Source organism: Callorhinus ursinus, unplaced genomic scaffold, assembly GCF_003265705.2.
Source record: "Callorhinus ursinus isolate GAN/ISIS: 27379988/994484 unplaced genomic scaffold, GSC_fseal_2.0 scaffold38, whole genome shotgun sequence".
Lineage (NCBI taxonomy): Eukaryota > Metazoa > Chordata > Mammalia > Carnivora > Otariidae > Callorhinus > Callorhinus ursinus.
Window position 1 is genome coordinate 5,909,005 of NW_027397100.1, and position 24,748 is coordinate 5,933,752.

At 51.2% G+C, this 24,748-nt stretch overlaps 1 long non-coding RNA gene across 13 annotated transcripts in view; it reads left to right on the forward strand.

Annotated features, from left to right (window-relative positions):
* The window catches only part of LOC112827221 (uncharacterized), a 15,353-nt gene extending 2,608 nt beyond the window's left edge, over positions 1 to 12,745 (forward strand). For 4 of the 13 annotated variants that reach the window (XR_012374686.1, XR_012374684.1, XR_012374681.1 and 1 more), the window contains 5 exons: positions 964 to 1,061; positions 2,720 to 8,378; positions 9,289 to 9,517; positions 10,687 to 10,816; positions 11,845 to 12,745. This is a non-coding gene — a long non-coding RNA (uncharacterized lncRNA). Of the gene's footprint in view, positions 1 to 31; positions 303 to 963; positions 1,062 to 2,187; positions 2,618 to 2,719; positions 8,379 to 9,288; positions 9,518 to 10,380; positions 10,497 to 10,686; positions 10,817 to 11,844 lie in introns of those variants that run through there. The other 9 variants (XR_012374688.1, XR_012374683.1, XR_012374691.1 and 6 more) reach the window with 8 other exon arrangements.
* The last annotated feature ends 12,003 nt before the right edge of the window (positions 12,746 to 24,748 follow it).

Consider the following 24,748-nt stretch of genomic DNA (forward strand, 5'->3'; position numbering starts at 1 on the left):
CACCCCTCCACGTGATCAGGCGGCACCACCCCTCCACGTGATCAGGCCAGAATCGCAGCCAGCATCCCTCTCCCTCACTCATTCCCACCATCCATCTTATCAGCAAGATCTGCCAATGAATGCACTACCTCGGACCCATGCCTCAGATACGGCTCCTCCTTTTGCATTTACCACCACTCCCGGGTCTGTGTAAGTAACACCATCCCTTCAAACTCCCTGGCGGCCTGTAGGGACACCGTGAGAGCCACACATGAAGGTTTACATTTCCTTGTTGCCTCATTGAAGCAAGGGAACAGAAACAGGTGAATTTAATTTAAAAACTTTCTTTAGGCTGACGAATTTTATTTTTTAGAACAGTTTTAGGTTCACAAAAATACTGAATGCAAAGTACAGAGATTTCCCACGGACCGCCTGTCCCCACGCATGCACAGCCTCCCCCATTAGTGCCCATCCGCCAGCAGTGGCACATTCATTACACCTGATGGACCCTCACTGACACATCATCATCTCAAGACCGTAGTTGACATTAGGGTTCACTGTTGGTGTTGTACGTTCTGTGGGTTTGGCCCGACACGTAATGACACACATCCATCCTTACAGTATTATGCAGAGTAGTTGGACTGCCCTAAAGACCCTCTGTGCTCCACCCACTCCTCGCTTCCTCCGCCCCGGCCCCGCCCCGGCGACCGCTTGTCTTTTTACTTGCCTCCATAGCTTTGCCTTTTCCAGTGTGGTTTGAAGTGATGTCCCCTCCTCCTCTTGCCTCTGTACAGCCCACTCTGCATGGAGAGAGCTCATACATATGCAAACCGGACCATGTCCTTTCCCACCAGACTGAGAAGAAAAATGGGACTCCCTCCTTCAGCCGACAATGCTTTGCGGGATCTGGCCTCAGCCTGCTTGCCCACCCACCCCATGCCACTCTCTGATCAGTATATCCAGTGATCTTGGCTTTCCTTTCAGTTCTTCAAACTCGTCCTGCCTGGTCTTGCTGAAGTGTAAATTGCAGAGAGGGGAGTGGAGCCATCCTCAGGCACTGCGCAGGCCAGGTGGTCCTGGGGGTATGTGGGAGCCCCTGGGGATGGGAGTGGGAGGGAGCGAGTGGACTGGGTTTGCACTAACCCTCTGCCTCTCTGGAACGGAGCTTGAATCCTGTGCTCTGGGCAGCATCCTTCTTAACATGGGCAGATTAATTGAAAACAGATGTCAAGTGGTGGAATTTAAACACACACATCTCACCAAATGTCAGCTTTTCCCCTGGGCTACGATGGAGTTTTCGCTTCTCATCCTCACCAAGGAACTTCGAAAAAGCCTCTTAGACGTGCTGGTGGTGTGCTTGACCCCAACAGTCTTTTAGGCAAAAACTTCTCAAAAACTCAAGGCAAGTTATGACTCTGAAAATTTGAATCCACGTGATGAATTTATTTGTACGGGCTGCATACAAAGGGTACTCTGAGAACAGCTGACTCTTGTAATAACCACAGAGCCTTCAGATTGAAAGGACGGGAGGGCACAGTCTCATTTCCCCAGTCAGAGGTGGGAAACTGAGGCCCAGAGCATGGAAGGGACTTGTCCGAGGTTGCTCAGCACGTTAGCGTCAAAGCTGGGGCTGGGACCCACAGCCAGAGACTATTTTCTTTTTTTCTTTTTTAAAGATATTATTTATTTATTAGAGAGAGAGCACGAGTGAGTGAGTGGGATTAGGAGTAGAGGGAGAGGGAGAGAGAGAATCTCCAGCAGACTCTTAGCTGAGCACGGAGCCAGGTCTGCAGCTCGATCGCACAACCCCGAGATCATGACCTGAACTGAAATCAAGAGTCAGACGCTTAACCAATTGAGCCACCCAGGTGCCCCGAGATTATTTTCTAAAGTACAGATCGGATGCTGTCTTCCTCCATGCCACTCTGTGCCTGAATAAACCTGGACTCCTTGGCAGGGCCTGGGAGGTCCTTCACTGCCTCCCCTGCACCCCAGCCTCATCTCCCCCACTCTCCCAGGGTAAGGGACCTCCCTGTGTTCCTCAACATAGGCCTCTGCTGCCTGGCCCATGATGTTTCTTCTGTCTCTCTACCAATCTAGTAAACTCCTATTCGCTTCTCACAAACCAAATCAGTTGTGCCCTTCTCTCACAAGAACCCCCAACTCCCCAGCTAGCTGCACATCTTCTGGGATCCCATTACTCTGCACATCTTCTGGGATCCCACAGCATCGGACACAGGTCACTGTAATTATCTGAATATTTCTCTGTTCCCCCCTCTTCCTCCTTAAAACCCTGTGTTTTATTTTATCTGCTTCCCTGGAACTTGGCACAGAACCCAGCACACAGTATGCACTCAGCAGACACCTGCGACTTGGACATTGTCCAAGCCGAGGGAGCCCTGTGTTGGCTTTCTTACTCAGCTTTTCGGTACTATCTGACCCCGCTGAGCTCTCTCTTCTTGAGATTCCCCCTGCTGCACCAGGCATGGTTCTCTCCAGCCTCGTTTTCCCTCCCAGGTCTCCGACTGTTTACTTCTGTTTCCTTTCAGGATGTTCCCTCCTCCGCCCATCTCTTCTAGTCTGTGGTGTTCCAGGATTGGTCCCGGCCCTCTCCTCTCTGGAAGCCTTCTCTGCCTGGGTGAACTGTTCCAGGACTCAGGGCCTTTGCCTATGCTCTTCCCTCCCCCTGGGTTACTGTTTCCTTCATTTCTGGTGCGAGCAAGTTCTTCTCAACCTTCAGGTTCCACCCTTGCCGAGAGTCCTTCCCTGACCACCTGAGCACCGGTCCTGAGGTTGGATCCTGAGCAGCTGGCTGGACAGACGGATGGACAGACGGATGGAAGGAGGAAGGAGTGGGTGGGCCTGGGGTGGAGCCGAGCACAGGGGAAACGGAAGTGTGGGTGTCTGTAGCACCACTGGGAAGAGCTCCCCGACCTCACGGGCTGGGTGTCCCACTGCTCAATCCGTAGACAAGCAGGCCACCGTGTTTTTGGGTTATTAACTCTCCTCAGTAAACTTCCAGTGAGTGTGATAAAACACTCCGCAGAATGTAGCAAGAGCTCATAAAAGCAGGATTTAGTGCCATTTTATAGATGTCAGGGCTGACTTCCACACTCAAGCTAGTGTATATTTAAAATTCATGCCTGATTCACTGCTTCAGGGAAGAGGCCTGAGGCCTGGGGGGAGGAGATGACATGGCTCCCTCCTGACCCCCCGGGTCTAGCACACCTGGGGCTGGGCGCTGGTGTCTGAGGCCTCCTGTGGGGACCAGGTCAAGATGGAGTGGGCCTCTTGCAAACCCCCTTCCTGATAGGCCATGAGGATGGGCTTCGGAGTCAGACAGACCTGTGCTTGAGTTTTGGGTGCTGACCAGCCAGCCCTGTTGCCCAGGATGGATGCAGGACTTTCAGGGCTACACCCGGGAGTGTTCCAGCCAGCCTGGATGAGTTCGTCATCCTAGACCTGCATCTGTTGTTTGCTTTGTCAACTAGGGAGGACCACTTCTCTCTTGGAGCCTCATCTTTCTTAGCTGTCACACAGGAGCAGTTATCCACAGCCAGTGGTGTGGGACCAGCTGCAGTGTTGTGTGTATGCAAAGCCGTCGTGCGGCTCAGGATTAACACATAGTTGGGGCTATCCTCGGGGAGCTGTGCTGGAATCATAACCTCTTCCTAAAGTGGACAGAGCCAGTTATCTGGGCTAGAAAGAGCTGGACAATTATAAGTATGGAACAATTAAACCGACTTTGTTAATCAGGTTAATTAATGCAAGAGGGCACGACCAATGATCCCCAAATCTCTGTGGCTTAAGCACAATGCAAGTTATTTCTTGCTTCAGTCACAGTACAATTTGGGTTAGGCAGCAGCTCAGGGAGCTAGGCTCTTCCATTCTGTGGCTCTGTCATTCCCCCAAGGCCTCCCCAAGGCTCTCTGCTGAATCCTTTGTATTAAGCCAGGCAAGAATGAGGATTTAGAGGGATGTTTTAGGACAGAGGTTGGCAAACTATACCCATGAGCCAAATGTAGGCTCTGGTTGGTTTTATAAATAAAGTTTTATTGGAACAGGCACACCCATTAGGTTACTTATTATCAAAGACAGACCGTAGGGCCTGCTAAGCCTTGTGTGTTTACTACCTGGCCCTTCGCAGAAAGTGTTTGCAGACCTTGGTTTTAGGGCTCAGGTCTGGGAGTGGTATCCAGTCCACTGACTACAGCTCCGTCTAATGACCCCAAACTAGCGGCCAGGGTGGAAGAAGTATAGAGGAACACATGGGCATTGGCTCTCAGTGACGGTCGCCACCATACCTACCTCTCAGGGTCATTATGAAGATGTAATAAGATAAGGCCTAGGGAGTATTTCTTAGAAGGGAACTCTTCTGTAATGACAACCATAGATCCTCAGTTCTCAGGAATACATTAAGTGGCTGTGATGCAGGATTTTGTGGGAGGACCCCCTGTCCTCTCCCTTGAGAAGAAAGAATTGGGTTGCTCATGTCTCTTGGTAACGAGGATGTGTGCTGAGTGCCTGGTTCCATTTCATCTGGATTTGGGGTTCTTGCCATGCGACCAGCTGGGTCAGGTATGAAGAAGAATTCAGGGATGCTTATTTGGGCCCTAAACCTAACATGCCCTAACCAGATGTTTTTCTGATGGACAGTGTAGCTACTGTGTGTTCACCAGGCCCAGGCCTCAGGACATTGCTCAGTGTCAGAGTGACCTGGCTAGATGTCCATGATCTGCCTTCTGCTCTCCCCTCCCTTCCCCAGGCTTAATATCATTTAAAAAACAGCAAGCTTGGAAAATTAAAGAAATACTTTCTATTAATCACAGTATCTGAAAGATTATAATATTGAAAATGTTATGTTATTAATGATATTTTTACTTTGTAACCACAATACAATTTATTTAAAGCATCGATTGAAGGTTAATTAGCAGTTAAGCTTGGTATTTTAAAGTTAATTCATTAATGTGAGGGTGATTATTCATTAATAATAATGAGGTGATTCTTGATTTAGGTTCAAGTTCGCTAAATTTTCTTCTTTTTATATTTGATTTTCATAAGGGTTGAGATCCCTAATGTGTAGAAATGTGATACTGAAATCACATAGCAGAATTTTTTTTTTTAATAATGAGAAATTTCTTTTTGTAACAGAAATCTAGAACTACTCATCAAGAGAGATGCCTGAATGTTTCATCTTCAGGCCATAGCCTAGAGATAGAAGTCAATTCTTGTTGTAAAATAAAACCAAAATTAAAAAGGCACAAAACCCCAAAATCAGCAATACCAGCACCCCAATCATGACTGAGTTCAGGGATTACCTCTGTCTGTCCTCCCCAAGCTGAGTTAGTGGATTTTTTCCCTGCTGTCTCAGTGAAAAACTGTATGAATACCTTGATTATGGGCTTACCACATTGCATCATAATTGTTTAAAAATCTGTGTCTGTCAGAGTGCCTTTGGCTGCAAGTAACACAAAATCAAATTCAAACCGGGGGAATTAATTATGTCAAGGAACAACACGACTAAAGGAGCTGGACTCCATCTCTGAGGCTGAGTGATACATCAAGGGAGGAGAAGAACTGTGAGTAGAAAGTTACTGGCTTTCCTCTCTTTAAAAGGTGGGGTCTAATCCTCCCACCCTTGGATGAACGTTGGACTTAGTGACTTGTTTCTAACAACTGGAACACGGTGGAAACGGTGGTGGGACTTCTGAGGCTGGGTCATAAAGGTCATTACAGCTGTCCTCGGTGTCTTGGATTGCTCCGTTTGGAAAGCCAGCAGCCATGCTGTGAGGACACTCAGTCAGCTCTGTGGAGGGGCCCACGGGGAGAGGAACCAAAGCTTCCCACCAACAGCCTGTACCACCCTGTCAGGCATGTGAGGGATCCTCCTTGGAAGCAGATCTTCCAGCTCCAGTCAAACCTTCGGACGATGACAGCCTCAGTTGACATGAGGCTTCAATCTCACAAGATACCCTGAGCTGGCATGTCCCAATCAGGCCACTTGTGAATCCCTGACCTGTAGAAATCTTGAGACCTAATATATGGTTATTGCTGTTTTAATTATCCCAAAAGTAAGTTTTGGGATAATTTGTTACACAGCATTAGATAGCTAATACACAGGGAAAAAGGGATTGGGCCCAACCTTGGTCATGTACCCATCATCCCTGGACACATAATAGTTGGCAGGAGAATGCCACAGGTTGACTAGCTCAGGCTATTCAGCATCTCTTCCTGGAGCCTTCAATGGGTGGAAATCTTGAGAGCTCTTTGCCATAGGGCCTCAGAGATTGGGTTAAGGCAGCCCTCCTGCCCCTTGTTGTTGGCCTCTAGCTTTTTCTGAGTCTGACCTCCTCACCTTCTGTCTGCTTCTTTTGAAGTGGGTACGAGAGGCTGGTCTATGTTTGACAGCCCTCAGGCCTGATCAGGAGGTGAAATAAACCAATGCATGAAATTCAAGCAAACCTCCAGACTGCAGCCCCTGGGGAGATGCTCAGAAGCAGCTACTGTTGATGAAACTCTCCACAAGCAAGACTCCTTGGGGGAGATTACGGCAGTATTCAGAATCCACTGTGGTGTCTTCCCCTCTTTCATCCTTTTTCCTTTCCAGACGCAGAGCCGGTTCAATGTCTGTCTTACACCAAGTCCAGAAATGCTCCTTTCTTTCCTTGCTTCTGATGGGGATGGTGTCTGTGTCTCATAAACTCATTCTCACAGTGCCTCAGGAATCAGATGGTCAGGTAACTAGTTTAGCAGTTGGACAAATCCCAGCTCTGCTAGGTGCTGGCTGTGGAGACTTAAGACAATCCACTCAACTTTCTAGAGCCTCACGACCTTGATCTGTCTAATGGGGTAATAATGACACTTACCTAGAGTTATTATTGGTAGGCAAGGTGCCTTGTGTATTTCTTTGGAATGTTTATGGTCATTCTGCATAAGAAAGGGCTCCGCAGTCTGTCCAGTGAGTTTGGGAAGCCCTGGGCGGATCAAGTTTGTTTACTGTAGAATTCCTCAGAGCCCTGAATCAGCTAATCTTCATCTCGGCCCTCTAAGAAAGGTGTTGTAACAGCTGTGTTTCCTTAGTGTATTTGACCATAGAAGTCTATTTTGGAGGGCATAACATGGGACTATGTTCATTGCCGCAGCTCTGTATTTGAGAAGACACCAGGGGCCACCCATGTCCGGTGGTAGGCCCATATGTGGTTCTTCTTCTTCTTCTTTTGATTTTATTTATTTGTTTGTTTGTTTATTTATTTGGAGTGTGAGCAGGAGAAGGGGCAGAGAGAGAGAGAGAGAGAGAGACTCTCAAGCAGACTCCATGCTGAGTGTGGAGCCAGACATGGGGCTCGAGCTCACGACCCTGAGATCATGACCTGAGCCGAAAACAAGAGCCGGAAGCTTAACCGACTGAGCCGCCCAGGCTTCCCTTTATGTGGTACTTCTTTTACTTCAGGGGTAGCTCCCCCATTTGAGGTGGAGGGGAGCTCCCCCTTTCCTCCGCATTGTGTGAATTCTGGGGAACAGTAGACTTAGCAATGCTTCACGTGTGCCCTCGTGTATCTCCCACAGTGTACAAGGGTTCATAACAAGCAGACAGTCTCAAGACAACCCCTGGCGTTCTGGTCCCCAGGGCAGGGCGTGGAAACGCAGCTGGAAGGTAGTCTTGAGGGGCCCTGGCACACGTGAGGTTACCATGCCCTTCTCACATCCCGTGCCTTGCAGCTCCATTTGTCACTGAAATGGAAGCCTCTTGAAAGTCATCTCAGTGATGAAATGAGCGGCACTTTTCTGAATGAAAGACACCGTTCTCTTTAACATGCCTATGAGGTAGCTCACTGAGTGGCCCCTGACGTGTGGAGCCTATCTGTAGCCTCCTCAGCTACTGGACTGACGGGTGTTAGGGCTGAAGAGGGCTCTGACAAAGATAGGCCAGCGCATGGCCGTTTCCTGCTGCCAAAGAAGACAGGCTTTCTCCCGGCTACGGGCATGCACCGCAGACATGGGGTTGTCTGTCTCAACGGCATGGCTTGGATACCGCAGTGTGGAGCTAGTGTGGGATTTCCAGTGCTGCTGGGCCCTCTTGGGATGAGCAGAGCCTCTGAGCTGCAATTCTTGGCCCATTTTGGGAAATCTGATGGAGTCTATGGTTTCTCTCCCCCAGAGAAACACAACCCAGACTCAGCCGGATATAAGAGCCTGGCATTTGGGGTAAAGGCCCTTGTGTTAGGGCACTATGACTCTGTTCTCTTCTCACTTACTTTTTGGGCTTCCTGTTTGGTTTTGCCCTCCTTCCCTTTAGGACTGCAGACATGGTGCCGGTGCTGTTGGGGCAGTGATGGCGAGTTCCTGTGTCTGGGGTCAGCTGTCCTGGCGGTGACCGTGTGGATGACAGGGGCAAGAGTGTGAGCTTCCCTGGCCCAGGGCCTGGGATGGGGCGAATCAGGGCTGGAGGAGGGGGATGCGACAGGAGAGGATTTGGGGAGCAGGAGGAGGGGAGGAGAGGGTGGGGGAGGGGAGGGGCGGGCAGGTGGGAGGCGGGGGGCAGTGGGAGCAAGGGTCTCTGACTGGGGGGCATTCAGGAGAAGGTGACATGTGAGTGACGCCCGGTGGCTTAAGAGAGAAGAAGTTGGCAGCCTGAAAGGGAGGGAGACAGAAAGCAGGGCTCTTCAATATGGGCATTCATGTCCCAGTGACAGCAGCTATTTATCATGCCCTGAATGGGAGTGCAGGGCCCAGTGCGCCGCCAAAGGCCTCTGGTTAAAGTTTTACCTGCGTGTGAAAGGGGCTGGGGCTTCCCTAGGCTGCGGGGGCGGCCCCTGGGGGCCCATCTGTTCGGAGCAGAAAGACTCTGACGCCAGAGGAGGGGCCGTAGAACAGGACATTTCCGGGTGCGGGGACCCCTCCAGGCGTCCCAGGCCAGCAGGGGAACGGGTCTGCCTCACAGGCCTGCTCCAGGCACTGAATTAGGAGCCTGGCCCCAAATCAATCTGTAAGCCTGCCCCAGGTGGGGGTGGGCTGGGCAAGTCGGTACAGGGGCACGTTTTGGCAGGTGATGTCACTGGTGCCCAGCTCAGGGTTTTTTTTTTTTTTTTGGTAATATTATTTAGTACTTACCACGTGTCAGGCACCTTATATATAAATATACACACATATTTAGTTAGGGTGACGACCTCTGTTTTTATCTGGGAAGCAAGGGGTTTGTAGGGTGCAGGACTTTCAGTGCCAAATCTGGGATAGTTTTGGGCAAAACAGGACAGACGGTTATTAACCTGCAGGTTAATTTGAACATTAATTCATTTGTTCTCAAAGCAGCTCTTGGAAGGAGGTGACACATTTACCTCCATTTACGAGTGAGGAGCCAGAAGAAAGAGGGGAGCGATGAGCTGAGGCCACAAAGCCAGGGAGCAAGAGAGCTTGGGTCTGGAGTTAAGTGGTCTGGTTTCCAAGTCCGAGCTCCCAGCCCTCCACCGCGCTGCCCGGGGCCTGGAGGAAACCCCGTGTGCTGAGCGGGTTTTCTGAACTGAAAAACCAGGATGAGGAGGTCTGACGTGTTCACTGTTCAATGTGGTGGTCTTTAGGGTCATGTGTTTAAGAGGGGGCCTGTCCTGGACATTTTGGTCTGTCTGGTCCACAGAGGGGCTGGCAGTGGGGGGCAAGTCTGTCCTTAAGGTACACGGTGCTTCCAGGGTGGGGGGCCCTGGTGTTTGTCTAGGAATGTAGCTAACGACCCCAGAGGTACTTGCCAAGATTCCCAGGCTAGTGAGGACCGGAGCGGGAGGTCAGGGAGGATGCACATGTGGGAACTTGCAGCCCAGGACGCTTTGCCAGCAGCCCTGCAGCCCAGCATGAGCAGGCACCAGGGTGATGGCAGATGAGTGAGGACGGGGGAGAAGGCTGTGTTCCTGGGCACTTTGGCCCATTTTCCATCCTGACTTGTGGGACAGGTCGGTCATCCCCTGTGCCCGGCTTCTTGCAGAGAGAGGATGCTAATCCACATCCTGTGAGTCAAATCTGCTGCTAAGAGGCCATTTGGGAGAAAAATGAAATCCCCCCAAATTCTCCCCTTTGGGAGTCCTGTGGGCTGTGCTGATGGAACAAGTATTTTTCTGGATACCAAATTCATACCCAGCACTGTGGGCTGAGGTCTCAGTCCTGGAAAAACAAGAGGAGTGTGTGTGTGTGTGTGTGTGTGTGTGTGTGTGTGTGTGTGTGTATGTGTTGAGGGTGGAGGGGTACAAAGGTGCTGGAGGATCTCTTGTTTCTGTTAAGGGAGTAGCACAGCTAGGAGCACGGGACCATTAGCAGCCCTCTCTTGGCCCATCGCAAAAGCCCAGCCACTGAGGCCTGGCCGGCTTGGGCTTCCACCCCAAGCTGTGACTTCTATCTCCTGTGATCCAATCTCAGCTCCTGCCGGAGGCCATGCTCACTGGCCCATTCCAGCCCCAACCCAGACCCCTTGCCTCTCTGTATGCTGGTGGGACCTTGCTGGGCTTGGTAATCACACTTGGAGAAGCCACATGGTAATGTCCCAGAGCTTGCTGATGGGGCACAAGTGATGAGAACGCAGAGGTCTCGGGTGGCAGAGAGAAAGGCCTCCCTAAGGGGTCAGGTGGTGGGGTATTCTGAGAACCATGTGATGGAGGAGGTTGGAGGGGGGGCATTAAGCAGGAATGCGGGGCCAATGCCGCTTACTCCCTCTCTCTCCTATAGAATCATCCATTCAACACACGCAAAGCATTTGTGCTGATACCTATTCTGGGCTTTGCTCTGTGTTAGGCTCAGCGTGCACCAGTGGAAATATGACAAGGTCCCTGCCGCATGGGGCTTGGGAATAGAACACGTAAGTGACATATTGTGGTTTGTGCTGTAACGTTGATAAATGGGGCGCTGGGGTAGGGAATGACACAGGTCTGCGAAGGCCTCTCCGAGGAGGAGACATGGAAGTGAAACCTGAGGATGGACAGGAGCCAGCCGGGGAGGAGTCCAGGCAGTGTCCAGGGAGAGGGAAGCCTGTGCAAAGCCCCTGAGCGTGTGAGGTTAGAGCCCTGTGAGTGGCCTACGGCCTGGGATGGAAGTGCAGATGGGGACCATGTCCTTCAGGGCCATGGGCTGTGATGAGCAGGTGGGCTGAGTGGGTGGCTTGTTTCAGTAGAACAGGGCCCATGAATCTCTGGCTGGATCTCAGTGCTGCCATGAAACATGTGTGGTGCAGAGTGAGGGGAGGCATGGGGGGCTGGGTCAGGGCGGCGGAGGGGCAGTGGGATGTGAAAAGGGCCGTCTTGGCGGTGGGGATGGGGGCTGTCCTTGCACCAGCTCTGTCCCCTCGGGACTGCCCCTGCCACGCTCCCGCCCTCCTTGTCCCCCTGGCTTCTTGTAATTGCCTTGGGGGAGCTGAACGGGGGGCCTGGGAGGGGTCCGCGTTTGTGCCTTGCACAGGGGACATGAAGTGCACAGAGTCCCTCTTGGTTTTTCATGTCATTAATTGGTGATCTTCGGACTCTGAAATAGCATTTCCCCTCTCCCATCCCTTATTTCATTATCCTCAGCTCAGTACACATCAGTGCCGCGTGAGGCAGCCTGCTTGGATATATTAGGAATTATTTAAATGAGATGGAGATGTATGGGTAGTTAAAAACACAGTCTTCTATTCTGCCCTAATTACGTATCAGATTACGTTACAATCATTCCCAAATATAAACTTGCTGAGAACCTCTGAAGGGGAGGTTCTGAGACCATCAGAAGAAAAGTGAAATAGGGCAGAGTGGGGATGATGGTCTTGGGCCGGGAATGGGCTCCGGGCTCTGAAACCCAGGCAGCGTGAGTGTGTGTGTCTGTGTGTGTCTGTGTGTGTGTGTGTGTCCGTTTTAGGTGTTACTGGCTCAGCACTGGCCGCCATCATCAACGAGCAGAAAGAAGTCCCATGCAGCTTCCGTGTCAACTGATGTACTGTGACTCTCCCATTCCTCAGCTTGTGTGGCCCTGACTCATGGCTCAGGCTTCTGCAAGGCTCCAGCCTCGGGCCTTCCCTGTGAGACTCAGCAAACACTCACAGAGCGTCCATCTGCGCGGGCACTTTGCAAATGGCTCGCGTGCAATGCTCACTCAATCCTGGGAGAAAGGGGCAGGCCTGCTCAAGGTGTCTTAGCCACAAAGTGGCAGGGTAGGATTCAAACCCAGGTCTGCTTCTGAGGCCAGAGGCCCCAGGAGATGAGGCGGGGCCACTTGGTCCCCGGGCTAGTGGGCAGGAGCTAGTGGATGCTAGGAGCCAGCCTCCTCTGGAGCTCTTAGGAGGGATCCAGATTAATCTTTATGAATAACTTAATAATTATTAATCCTCAGGAGGCTACTGATGTGGCAGGGCTCTGAGTTTGGCTGTTTTTCTTCTTCTCCCACACTTGCCTCCCACAGCCACTCGTTCTGGGCCTGGGGATGGGAGGTGGGGGTGTTCCCATCAAAAGAACCCTCTTTCTGGGGCGCCTGGGTGGCTCAGTCGTTAAGCGTCTGCCTTCGGCTCAGGTCATGATCCCAGGGTCCTGGGATCGAGCCCCGTGTTGGGCTCCCTGCTCCGCGGGAAGCCTGCTTCTCCCTCTCCCACTCCCCCTGCTGTGCTCCCTCTCTCGTTGTGTCTCTCTCTGTCAGATAAATAAATAAAACCTTAAAGAAAAAAAAAAAAGAACCCTCTTCCTTCTCTCTGGTTGTTGGGCAGGTGGGGTTGCCCAAGGCTGTCAAGGCATTTTCAGCCAAGACCACAAAGCATGCTGGGACCCTGTTGTGGGTTGAATTGTACCCTCTCCCCACTACTCTTCCCGCCAATGTTGGAGCCCCGATTTCCAGGACCTGTGAATGTGACTTCATTTAGACATAGGGTCTTTGCAGATAATCAAGCTAAAACAAAGTTATTAGGGTTGGGCCTGATCAAATATGACTGTGTCCTTGTAAAGAGGGAATGCGGACACAGAGACATGCACAGAGGGAAGATAGTAAAAAGGGAGAATGCCAAGGGAGGCTGAAGGCTTGGCATCTACAAGCCAAGGAACCTCCGAGATTGTCAGTAGACAACCAGAAACTGAGAGAGAGAGGCCTGGACCACATTCTCCCTCACAGCTTTCAGGAGGCGCCAAGCCTGCCTGTGCCTTGATCATGGACTCTAGAAGAGATAAGTTTCTGTTTAAGGCCCTCAGTTTGTAACAGTCCTAGGTAATGAATACAGGACTCAGTGCTGGGGTGTAGGCAGGGCGGAGGAATGGAGAGCTGTGGGTGGCGACCAGGAGCCTCACCCTGGCAAGTGTCCCAGGGGTGGGGGAAGGTCTGGCCTGAGCCAATCTGTCAGTCATCTTTGTGGATGGGTGGAGGTGATCTTGTGGCAGCCAGAGTCCCTAAACAGAAATGACAAGCCTTGCCAGGTGGGCAGCCGGCTAAGGAGTTCTCGGAGGAGTCTGGACCAGGAATCCAGCCCATGGATGACTGGGAGAGGGAGCCAACCCCAGTCTATGGGGAGAGGGCTGGAGGATCTGGTCCTGTGCTGAGCCTTGGGGCAGAGACATCTGGGGCTCACCAGTGTCCATCTCCTGTGCTTATCAAGAATGTTCCAAGGCTCCACTGGGAATGTTCTGGTTCTGTTCCCTCTGCCCTTTGGTTCTGACTAGCTGTTGCCAGTGGAATATAGAAGTGATGGAATCACCTCTGAGTCGAGGTTGTTATGAGGGAGTGTGCATTCTGTACACATCCTCTCTTTTCCTTCTGGGGTTCAACTTCCCAACCCCAGAGGTGAGATCACCTTGGGTGACCCCCTCTTTCCCATATAAGAAACCTCTTCCCAATGAGATCTCCAAGAACCTCCTGGATTCCCCCAAGAGAAGCTGGGGTGCCCAAGCCTGACCTTGGAGTCTCTTTGATTTGCAAGATTGCTTATTTTCATTTTAAAGGAAACATTTCTAATTAAGGTAACCAAAACCCATGTGCTATTTTTGGGTGCAAACTTTTTTTTTTTTTTTGGTAAGACAATTTGTGCTAATTAGATGTAAAAATTATTCCTGGGAAAATTATATAATTTACATGCAATTTACAAAATAGGCCTTTGATATTATTTGTGCTGCTACTTTGCTGTGAAGTTAGTAAACAGCATAAACACTGGACCTGGGTGAATGTGCTCCAAGGGAAAGGGCCCCAGTGGCTCCCGATGTGAGGGCGTGGCTTTCTGGAGGTTGGTGATGCCAGGTTCTCACTGGGGAGGCCCATTCTCCCCAGAGGCAGCCACGGGGGTGCTAGCTGACACCAGCCATGCCCCCCTGGTGCTGGATTGCAGTTTCGGGATGACTCATATATGGCTTTCCACGTGTCTCAGCTCCGGTGTGATTCGTGAGTACCCAGAGGAGAGCAGGGCCTCTTGGAAGATGCTTCGGGGGGAAGGGAGGGAGGTCATCAGGGGTGCACAGAGGCCTCCATCCTGGGTGGTGTTTTGATCAGGGACTTGGATGAGGGCCGTAGGTCAGTGAAGCACACTGGTGGGTGATGTGAGACTGGGAGGGATAGTCAACGGGATGGAAGACAGAATCCAACAATCTCTTGGCAGGCAGGAGCTATGTTCCCACCTCCCAGGAGGAAATCCAACAGGTGCATCTGGAAAATCACCCATTAGGTGCACCGTGGGGGAAGATGACCCCTACCAGTGGCCTATCAGTCAGGTCCAATCGGGAGGCAGAAACCACACAGAGGGTATTTTAAGAGCAAGCGTTTCATAGAAGGGACAGGCAGTCATCAGAAAACTGAAAAGGTAAAAACAAAGCACCAAGGCATCACGGTTGTGGGGGGGGAGTACCCCAGAAGTTAAGTTAGAAGCTAGGAGAAAGAGCCTCAGGAGTTGGGGGCTCAGACCTCCCAGGAGGAAAGGCCAGCCGGTGAGGGCTTGTGGTGGGGGGGTTAGGCACGAGGAGACCGGGTCTGTAAGTGGGGGAGAAAACCCACAAGCTGGAGTGCGTTTTTGTAACTGGGATGAAGGACTGCTGCCGGGGTGAAGCAACATGCGGGGCTATGCTACCAGACAAGAATTAAGGTCTACCGCGGAAGGGAACGCCGCCTTCACTCCCCTCAGGCTGCAGGGGGGAGACAGAACCCACTCGATCTGGGTGGATCCAGGTGGGGAGCCGTCGGGGACGGCTCTGGAAAGGCAGGTTCCAGGTCGGGATAAAGAAGACTTGATTTCCCTAAACAAAGAAAAAGAAAACTTGAATTTTCTTTCTGATTTTAGAAGCAATGCCTGTTACTGTAGAACACTTGGAACATACAGGTTACTGAAATGTCAGTTAGGGTGCAGGGAGAGACATTATCTCTGAGTTCCAGGGGAAATGAGCTGGCCCCTTGATCCCCCAAACAGAGGACACTCAAAGCCTCTGTGCGTTCCCCTCTGGTTTATGTCCTCCAAGCCTCCCCTGCTTCTTAGAACCCTGCCCGCATTGCCCTGAGGCACAGCGGGGCCTGGTGTCAGCTTCCCCTTGGGCCAGGCCCTCAAGGATTCAGCTTCTAGCCCACGTACGCATCAAGGTCTTTCTCCAAAGCCAGATTCTTTCTGAGAGTTTTGGCACCAGCTCTTAAGATAATTACATTTTTTTCCACCTTGTTGCATATAGAAAAGTTTAAAGAAGCAAATAGAAATCATCTGTAATTATACCTTCCAACGATGACCACTGTTAACCTTTTGGCGTTTTTTTCCTTCTGCAAACATATTCATTTGGAAGATAATTGGGATCATAGTGAATATAATAATTTTGTATCTTGCTTCCCCTTCTCCCATCACTTAATACATGAACATTTTCCAAAGTCCGATATGTGTTTTTAAAAATCTCTTTTTGCCACGGTGACTCCAGGACGTGGTTCTTTGGCTATTGTCACAACGTGTCATGTGATCTTTTGCTTTAATGGATTTTTTTTCTTTGATGACTAGTTTTCTTGTTGATACATTTGTACATAAATCTTTGTGCACATCTTTGAACATTTCCTCAGGATAGAACCTCAAAGCAGGACGACTGGTTCAAGTGATATATTAAAACACCTTTTATTACGGAAAAAATTTCAAATATATGTTGGAGAGTGTTGTGAAGCAGACATCCTGTGTTATCATTCAGCTTTCATGATTACTGACATCCTGACAGTTTTATCTAGCCCCTTCTCATTTTTTTTTTTGTGAATGTTTTAAAGCAGGTCCTGATGTTGTATTATTTCCCCTGTAAAAGTTAAGTTTTACTTCTTTAAATAGGTACAATAACTTCTTGCAGCAAAACCAGGATGCCATTTGCACACCTAAAAAAAATTGACAATAATTCCTAAATAGCGCCTAATATCTGGGTAGGTGGAATTTTCTCCAATGATCTCAAAAATGTCTTCCCACAGACAACCTGTTTGAATCAGGATCCAAACAAAAGTCCAGGTTTTGCGTGTGGTTGATGAGTCTTGTAAATCTCTCTTTATACTACCTCTCTCTCTTTTTGAAACTGTGCTCTTTGTGTATCAAAGAATCGGGCAGGGCGCCTGGGTGGCTCAGTTGGTTAAGCGACTGCCTTGGGCTCAGGTCATGATCCTGGAGTCCTGGAATCCAGTCCCGCTTCGGGCTCCCTGCTCGGCAGGGAGTCTGCTTCTCCCTCTGACCCTCTTCCCTCTCGTGCTCTCTATCTCTCATTCTCTCTCTCTCAAATAAATAAATAAAAATCTTAAAAAAAAAGAATCGGGCATATGGCAAAGTTTTACAGTTCTCAATACATATTAGAAAAGTGGTTTCCAGGAGGGATGTAACAATTTGTGCTTCTGCTATAGCAGCGTGAGGGAGCGCACATCTTTTCTGCAGCATTGAATGTCGTTACCCTTTTTAATAAAAATCAATTTGATAGGTGAGAGCTGACACCTTATGGCTACTTTAGCTGACATTTCTCTGATTATGAACATGATCGAATGTTTTTTCCCCATATGCATAGTAGCTGTTTGTATTTCTTCTTTTGTGAATCACCTCCTTCGACCTTTGCCCCTTTTAAAAAGTGATATTGATTATCATGCTTGAGTCCATAACATAGAGAAATGCAAAGTTTTTATGCAGTCACATTCGTTATCTTTTTCTTTGTGGATCTTCTATTGCTTGCATGCTTCGAAAACCCTTTCTGTATCCCCAAATTCCATTCGCCTACATTTTTTTTCTTGTTTGATTTTTACTGAGTTTTTAAGTCCATTTGAGATCTCATCTAGTTAGATCATTGAGCTAGTATCATGGATTGAAAAATCCTTCATCCTTCATTTCCTTGCTAGTTTGTGATATGCCTTTATCATGCTCTAAATTCATTCACACACACACACACACACACACACACACCCTGGTCTGTTCAAGAAGACCTTGTGCAATCAGGAGTCCTCTGGGGCCTTGAGTGGCGGTGAGTGCCCTGTGATGGTAAGTGTGCAAACGGGTAAAGCACCACATCAGGCTGGGATCTTCTGCCTCTGGCAACTTGGAGGTTTCTGATTTCCCTGCTCTCGAAGAAGGCCCATGCACCCCGCATCAGCTCTGGGAGGCAATGAAAATCCCCCTTCCTTCCCCTACTTCTCCCGCTCTTCCTGCCTCCAGGACGGACCTTCAGACTCCTGCTTCTGTGGGGGCTCACGGCAGGGCATGAGCAGCCAGGATCTTGCCAGGGAGGCTGGCCCCAAAAGACCCAAAGGACCCGAAGGCCTCCCTCAGCTGGTTGCCTATGGCTCACACTGCCGACCCGCACGGTGCCCACAGTCTGCACTCCTCTCCCAGGAGAAGTGGGCTTTGTCCACTTTCCCAGATATTCTTTGTCCTCTTAGCATCTCCCCCAGCTTACAATCACAGCCAATTTTGTCGTTTGCTTCTCCGCTGGGCTGTAAGCTCCCAAAGACAGAGATCTTGGATTCCCATGTCTGACACATGGCAGGTACCTAGGAGTTGAAAAAAAATGGATGGCCGTCCTTTAGAACTGGAGGGTGACGGCTATGGTGACTTCATAATCTAAGCAAAAATGAGAGCCTGTCATCTGACCAGAGCAAATACTCTTTTGGGAACAAAGGGACAGTGTATCTGAAATTGAGGTCCATCCCGGAAAATCTAGAACGGCTTGCTGTCACAGAGAGGACTGAGTCTCCCGACTCTCAGGTCTGTGTGGAGCCGTGAAAGTCACCCATTGTGACCCTGCTCTGACATCTGACCTCCAGAGCTGATGATTTCTCCTCTTCATGAGCACATTCCCGACAAAATGGGGTTGGGAGACATTTGCATCCAAACCACCAAGCTCTTTAAATGCTGGGGCCCGGAGGCCCGATGGGTTTATTAGATTATCATTGCGGAAGTTAATAAAGAATTAATTTCTCTTCGTGTGACATCCAAAGGCAGTTATTTCAGGAGCCTGTCCATTTGCACAAAGCCAAGTATTTGTCAAGTGTCAGAGGCAATTCCCAGGTCCCAGCCCCCCCTCAATAATTCTGGATTAGGGACAGCCTGAAATGACATTACACAAATTTTCTTTCAAGATGCATTGAGCTCTGGGGACCACTCAGGAATTTCAGGTTCCTGAAGGTTATACTGTCAGCAAAAGGGCTTGGGGGCGGGGAGAGGGGGGAAGAGCTGGAGCCACTGCAACATTCCAGCTGGGCCGGCTCTGGAGTGGGGAAGCTTGGGGAAGCGGAGGGGGGAAGCCATGGATGGCCATTAGTCTGTGGGGGCCCATTCGCCTCCCGGAAACAACGTACTTATTGCCATTTGTATCACAAACCTCGCGCCCAGCTTGATCGTTTTTCCTTGTTCTTTGCTCAGGGCCAGGGAGGGGCTGGGGCCTGCTGGGGACTGCCCGATTGGCCCACATCATCTTGTGGCAATATATTAGGGAAGGTCAAGGCACCATCAATACTTGTCTCGGAGTTAAGTGCTGGGAAGGGGAGGGCACTACTGGCCCCTAAAAGCAAGTGGTCCAGCAGCCGGGCGCCCGTCAGACCAAGGGGCCGGAAGTCTCTGGGGCTGGGCAGGTGGGAGGGGAACCTGAGTCCAGTCCAGGCCAGGCTGCTGGAGTGGCATCTGGAGGCTGGTGTGGAACAGCCCAGACGTCTTGCCAGAACTCCTAAGACACTTGCCCGTGAATATCAACAGGCCCCTCAGACTCTGCGGGTCCCAACCTGAACCCTGCATCTCTGGATCACCTCCCCTCCCACGTACCTGATGCTTCAGCCAGATGGAGCTTCTCCCTCTTCCTCCAAGGGCACCAGGCCCTTTCAGACTTCTGTGCCATTCTCTTTGCTAGGAATGGCTCCCCTTTCCTTCCCTGTTTGTTGTTTGAGAGCTAGCCCAGGTGTCACCTCCTCTGTGAAGGCCTTCCTGACTACCTCAGGAAGAGTCCAAGTCTCCTGCTAAGGCCACAGTTTGGTATGCAAATTAAGGACCCCCACCCTACTTCCCCTGGGGTCACATTTTCTTGGCAAATGGAAAGTGCCCAAGTGTAAATTAGAAAAAGGTGTCTTTTCTCTCCTCCGACTCTCCCACGGCCATAGACCCCACAAGGGCTCATGGTTAGGTAAGAGGAGTGTGGGCTAAATTTCAGCCCCAATGACATTCTTAGCTGACTATGTTTGGGTAGTGCATGACCTGGACAACCACGCATGGCAGCCCTGCTCCTTCCTCTGAGACTCTACATGCCCCTCTGCCTAATTGTGTGACTGTGTGTATTAGTTTCCAGTCGTTGCTATAACAAACTACCGCAAACTGAGTGGCTTAAAATAACACAAGGTTATTCTCTTACAGTTCTGGAGGTCAGAAGTTTGAAATGGGTCTTACTGGGCTAAAATTAAGGTGTTTGCAGGGATGAGTACCCTCTGGTACTCATCCACCCACCACCTCTGGCAGGTCTAGGGGAAATTCTGTCGCCTTGCCTCTTCCGGCTTCTAGAGGCCACCTGTACACCTCGTCTCGGGCCCCTTCCTCCGCGTGCAAAGCCAGCTGTGTAGCTCTTCATCTCTCCCTGACTCTGACCACTGCTTCTGTCATCACACCTCCTTTTTTGACTCCGATTCACCCGCTTCCCTCTTTTACTTATAAGGAGTCTTGTGGTTATGCCAGGCCCACTCGGATAACCCAGGGCAATCTCTCTATCTCAGAACCTTCATTGAATCCCATCTGCAAAGTCCCCTTTGCCACATGAGGTAACATGTCCACAGGCTCTGGGGATGAGGCTGTGCACATCCTTGGGGGCCCTTATCTAACCCAGCCTAACATGCGATCCCATATATCAAAATGCTTTCTCCTGCTAACTGTAAAATTCCTGAGAGCAGAATCACTGTTTTGCTCAGCGTAAGTATCTTGAGAATGTTTGTGGATCAGATGCACGGGGCCCTTGGACACACAGGACCCTGTCCGGGGTACAGGAGGCCGTCCTGCAGGCATGCAGCTTTCCCGAGAGCGTTGGTGACAGACCTGCATGGCTCTTGGAGCAGTTTTGTCCTTCAGGGGACACATGGCAACGTCCGGAGACAGTTTTGGCTTCCAGAGATGCTCCTCAACATCCTAGAGGGAATTTGGGCATTAAAGACTTACCCAGCTCCCCAAATCTACGCGGCTGAGGTTGAGAAATCCTGGTTTACACCAGGACTGCGTGGCTGGAGACCCCTGGAGGGACCTGTGGGCTGGCACCTGGGCTAGAGATCTCAATGTGTCGTCCCACGCTGTTTTCAAGGGGCCCAGCCAGCTCCCAGGTGTAGGAGACAAAGCAGAGCATCGGAGGTGCCGCACTCGCCCAGGTTTATAGCCAGTCCCTGATGGGGTCGGACTTCCAAGCTAGGTGGCCTGACCCACCCCGTGGGCAGGTAGAAGAACGACCTGGGTACCTCCCTCCAGCGCACTGGGCCCGCCCGGCTTCCCTCCTCCTTCTCTGCTTTCCTGATCATGCTGCTTCACTGAATCCTTCCTCCTTGGGCCACAAGTGTCCCCAGATTCGGTGTCATTTCCCCCTTTTCTGCTTTCCCTCAGTCACCTTGATCGCCTTCCCTGGGGGGCAGTGCTTGAACCTTTGCCATAGCAGACTCCTCTTCCCTGACCTCTGGTCTCCGTTTGGCACCTGCTCTGCCTGTCAGGACGGCCACCACTCAGAAACCCTCAGTGGCACCTGGGACTGCCGCCTAAGCCCAGCATTCAAGTCCTGCTCTGGCCAAACGGAAATGCTCACTTTTCTCCAAACCCACTTTGCATGTCCTCGGTCTCTTGTCGTTTCCCAAGCTCTCCCCCCCCCCCAATAACATCCCTCTCGTTCCTCATCTTTATACCCCTGGTACCTTCGGGAGCAGCATCGCTTTGGCATCAAGCCTGCAGGTCAGCTTGTGGTTTTGGGAGAAGCAGGAGGTTGATTCACTAATCAATAATTTTGTTGATTTATTCAGCCAGTGTTTACAGAGCATTGCTGTGTCACCGGCAGGGGATGGGACCGGGGGCATATAGAAGTGCATGAGAACGTGGTCTCAGTTGTCAGAAAGCTCGCAGCCTCCAGGGGAGACAGACACAGAACAGCTAATTTTGCAATCCATGATTTAGTTTCAGCTGTGCTTAGGGTGCTGCGGAGAGGTTTGGGGTGAGAGCTGCTGTGGGAGCCTGGTCAGCAAAGTTTCCCTGAGGAGGTGACTTCTGGGCCCAGGACCTGGGGGTCGTTGTCTGAGTGGAGCACGGCTTGAGCTGAAGGAGGGGCTCTCTGTCGAGGAAGGCAGTGTGGCCGGGTTGGTATAAATCAGGAAGACTGCTGCCAGGCCCCCTGAGCTCTATGGAAAGGTTACCTCGAGCTGTACTTCCTGGCCAGGCTTGTTCAGATGCTATTAATCCAGCTTCCAGGAAGGGCATCAGGCTGGGAAGGGGGCTGGGGGCGGAAGGACGGGAGGATATGAGGGGAGGGTTGGCTAGACCGAGCAGGAGCCCAGGGATGCCCGGCATGATCTTGCCATTGTCATGCCAGCCCCAACTCTGCTTCCTACCTGTAGTGTGACCCGGTGACCTGCGTTTCTAGCTGTCTACACCTGGGCTTCGGGGCCCTCATCACAGATTATAACTGTATATTTACTTGTGTGATTGATGAGTGCCTGCCTCCCTAGCCAGTTATGAACTCATGGGGCAGACTCCAGATGTTCACCGTACCCCCAGCACCTTGTGCAGGGCCTGGCAGGCACTCCGTACACATCTGCATCCCCAAATGAGCTGGGACCCCTGGGGCTCACCTCTCCTGTGGCCCAAAGTGAGGCTACTGTGGGCTGAATTATGTACCCCTTCATTTGTATGTTGAAATCCTAGCCCCTCAGGAACTCAGAATGTGACTGGATTTGGAGATCATGTCTTCAAACAGGTGGTTCAGTTAAAGTGAGGTCATGACAGTGGGACCTAATCCAATACGACGGGTGTCCTTATAAAAAGGGGGAATTTGCATACACACACACACACACACACACACACAGAGCCATGGAAAGTCTGGAATTATGCTGCCACAAACCAAGAAGCCCCTGGAGGCTGGAAGAGAGGCCTGGGACTGACCCTTCTCCGGCATCTTCAGAGAGACCTTGGTCTTGCTGACACCTTGACCGTGGGCTTCTAGCCTCCAGAACTGCGAGACAATGAAGATTGGTTGTGGAAGCCACTCAGGTCTGTGGTCCTCCCCTCTGGCAGCCCCGGCAAGCTCCTACAATGCCATGGCCCTCTGGCCTGCCTCCGGCTGGGGCCTCTGCTGGCTCAGGGTGACAGGGGCTGTATGGGTGAGGAAAGGCTGAGTCCCAGCTCTGGGGAAGTGGAAAGGTCTCATGCCTTCCGCCAAGCGTCCTCCAGGCCGGTGGTCCGAGCAAGGCAGGGTAAGCTCTGGCTGCAGTAGCCTCTCATTCCTAGTATCTGGATTTGCAAATCAAAGGGTCTCTTCCAGGCAAGTTCCTGAGCCATTGGGGCCCAAGTGACAGTGTCATTCTCCAGGCCCTGGGAGGCCTTGCTTGGATGGATTTGGGGGGGTCAGGAAGGTGGCCGGAACAGAACCTCTGCCAGCAGACAGGAGCCAGGTGCATTTCAAAGGGGCTTGCCCAGGGGCCCTTCCTTCCCTGCATGGTGGCTGTGGGGGACCCCCACAGCCCTACGTCCTGGACCAGGTTAACCTTTAACCAGGCGGCTCCGGGCCTCAGCTGCTGGGCCTGGGGCTCCTGCCGGCCCGTGAGCAGGTCTGCTTTTCTGCTCTTGTCTCCAGCGAACCTGAGTCCCTGATGAATTGCCCACACCCCCCCGCCCTGAGCCCTGCCACCATGTTGAGTGCTGGTGTCCCCAGCAAAGATGAATGGGCCCCACTAATGAGCTGGAGGCGGCGGCACTGTGACCCCTGACCCCGTGCACTCGGAGCCAGCGGCCTGGGGAATGGCTGCCCCAAGCCTGCTTAATGTGTCGGGCTGGCCTCTGAAAGGAAAACACATTTATTGCTACTTAGAGAAAATTGATCTAATTGGGCTGGAAGCATTCTGCTGATGGAACATGGAATTTTTATTAGAAGGATGACTCAAGTTCAGCCAAGGTATTCCAGCTGGGAGGAGGCGCGAGTGTGTTTCTAGGGATTTCACCCAAAACCTTTTCTCTGGCTGTTACCAAATTTCTGGGGCAGGCTGGGTCTGCGTCCCCGCTGCGCTGCCTGCAGTCTGTACCCTGGCAACATTTGGCCGCTTCTCCCAGGCCTGAGGCCCTAACTGCAAAATGAAAAAAAAAAAAAAAATTCTTGCATCATTGCAGTCTTGTGCGCGAGAGATAAGCTTCCGAGCATCAGGGCTGTGGCGCAGGAGACTGGGTCCGACAGGACCTGCCTGAGCCAAGGTTACATGTGGTTTCAGTTCCTTTGGCTAAATCCCCTGCAGTTTAGAAACGAACCAGCCAAAGCCTCGTTGGCTCTGATTGAGGTGACTCATCTGAGAGTTTTTTAGATGGAGCTCTGGGCCCTGAAATGTGGGGGCCATGCTCCCCGACAGTCTTGCATCTCAGCTCACCCTCCAGCTTCTTCTCCTCCAGCTCTTATTGCAACAGAGTCTATTCAATAACTTCCCTGGACCCCATTACTGCTGTTCTGGCCTCCATACAGGCTGTCATAGTCACTGACCACCTGACCAGGGGACTGTCCCCAGGTCCTCGCTGGCCTCTCAGCTCATTCTACCTGGGTCAAGCCTCCACCCTAACTCCAAACCAGTCCACGCTGCATCGCAGTTCACCCGGCACACCCGTGCATTCTCTGCAAACGGACCTTTCTGAAACACAACTGGGATCGGGTCACTCCCGAGCTTAAAACCCTTCCATGGCTTCCCAGTGCCTCCAGGGTAAAGCCCCAATGCCTTAGCCTACACACAGGGCTCATCAGCAGGACGATCATATCTAGCTCATAATCATCTGATAGGAGACAATTTTATCTCCGACAAAGAGTACCTTGCATGGGTTGTGTGGGTAATAGGTGTCAATCAAGACTGTCCTGGGCAGGGGTGCCTGGGCAACTCAGTCGTTTAGGTGTCTGACTCTTGATTTCGGCTCAGGTTATGATCTCAGGGTAATGAGATGGAGGCCGAGTCTGGCTCTGCGCTCAGTGGGGAGTCTGCTTGAGATTCTCTCTCTCCCTCTGCCCCTCCCCCGCTCGCATTCTCTCTCTCTCTAAATAAAGAAATAAAATCTTTTTTAAAAAAAGGACTGTCCTCAGAATGGCTAAAATTAACAAGTCAGGAAACGACAGATGTTGGCGGGGATGCGGAGAAAGGG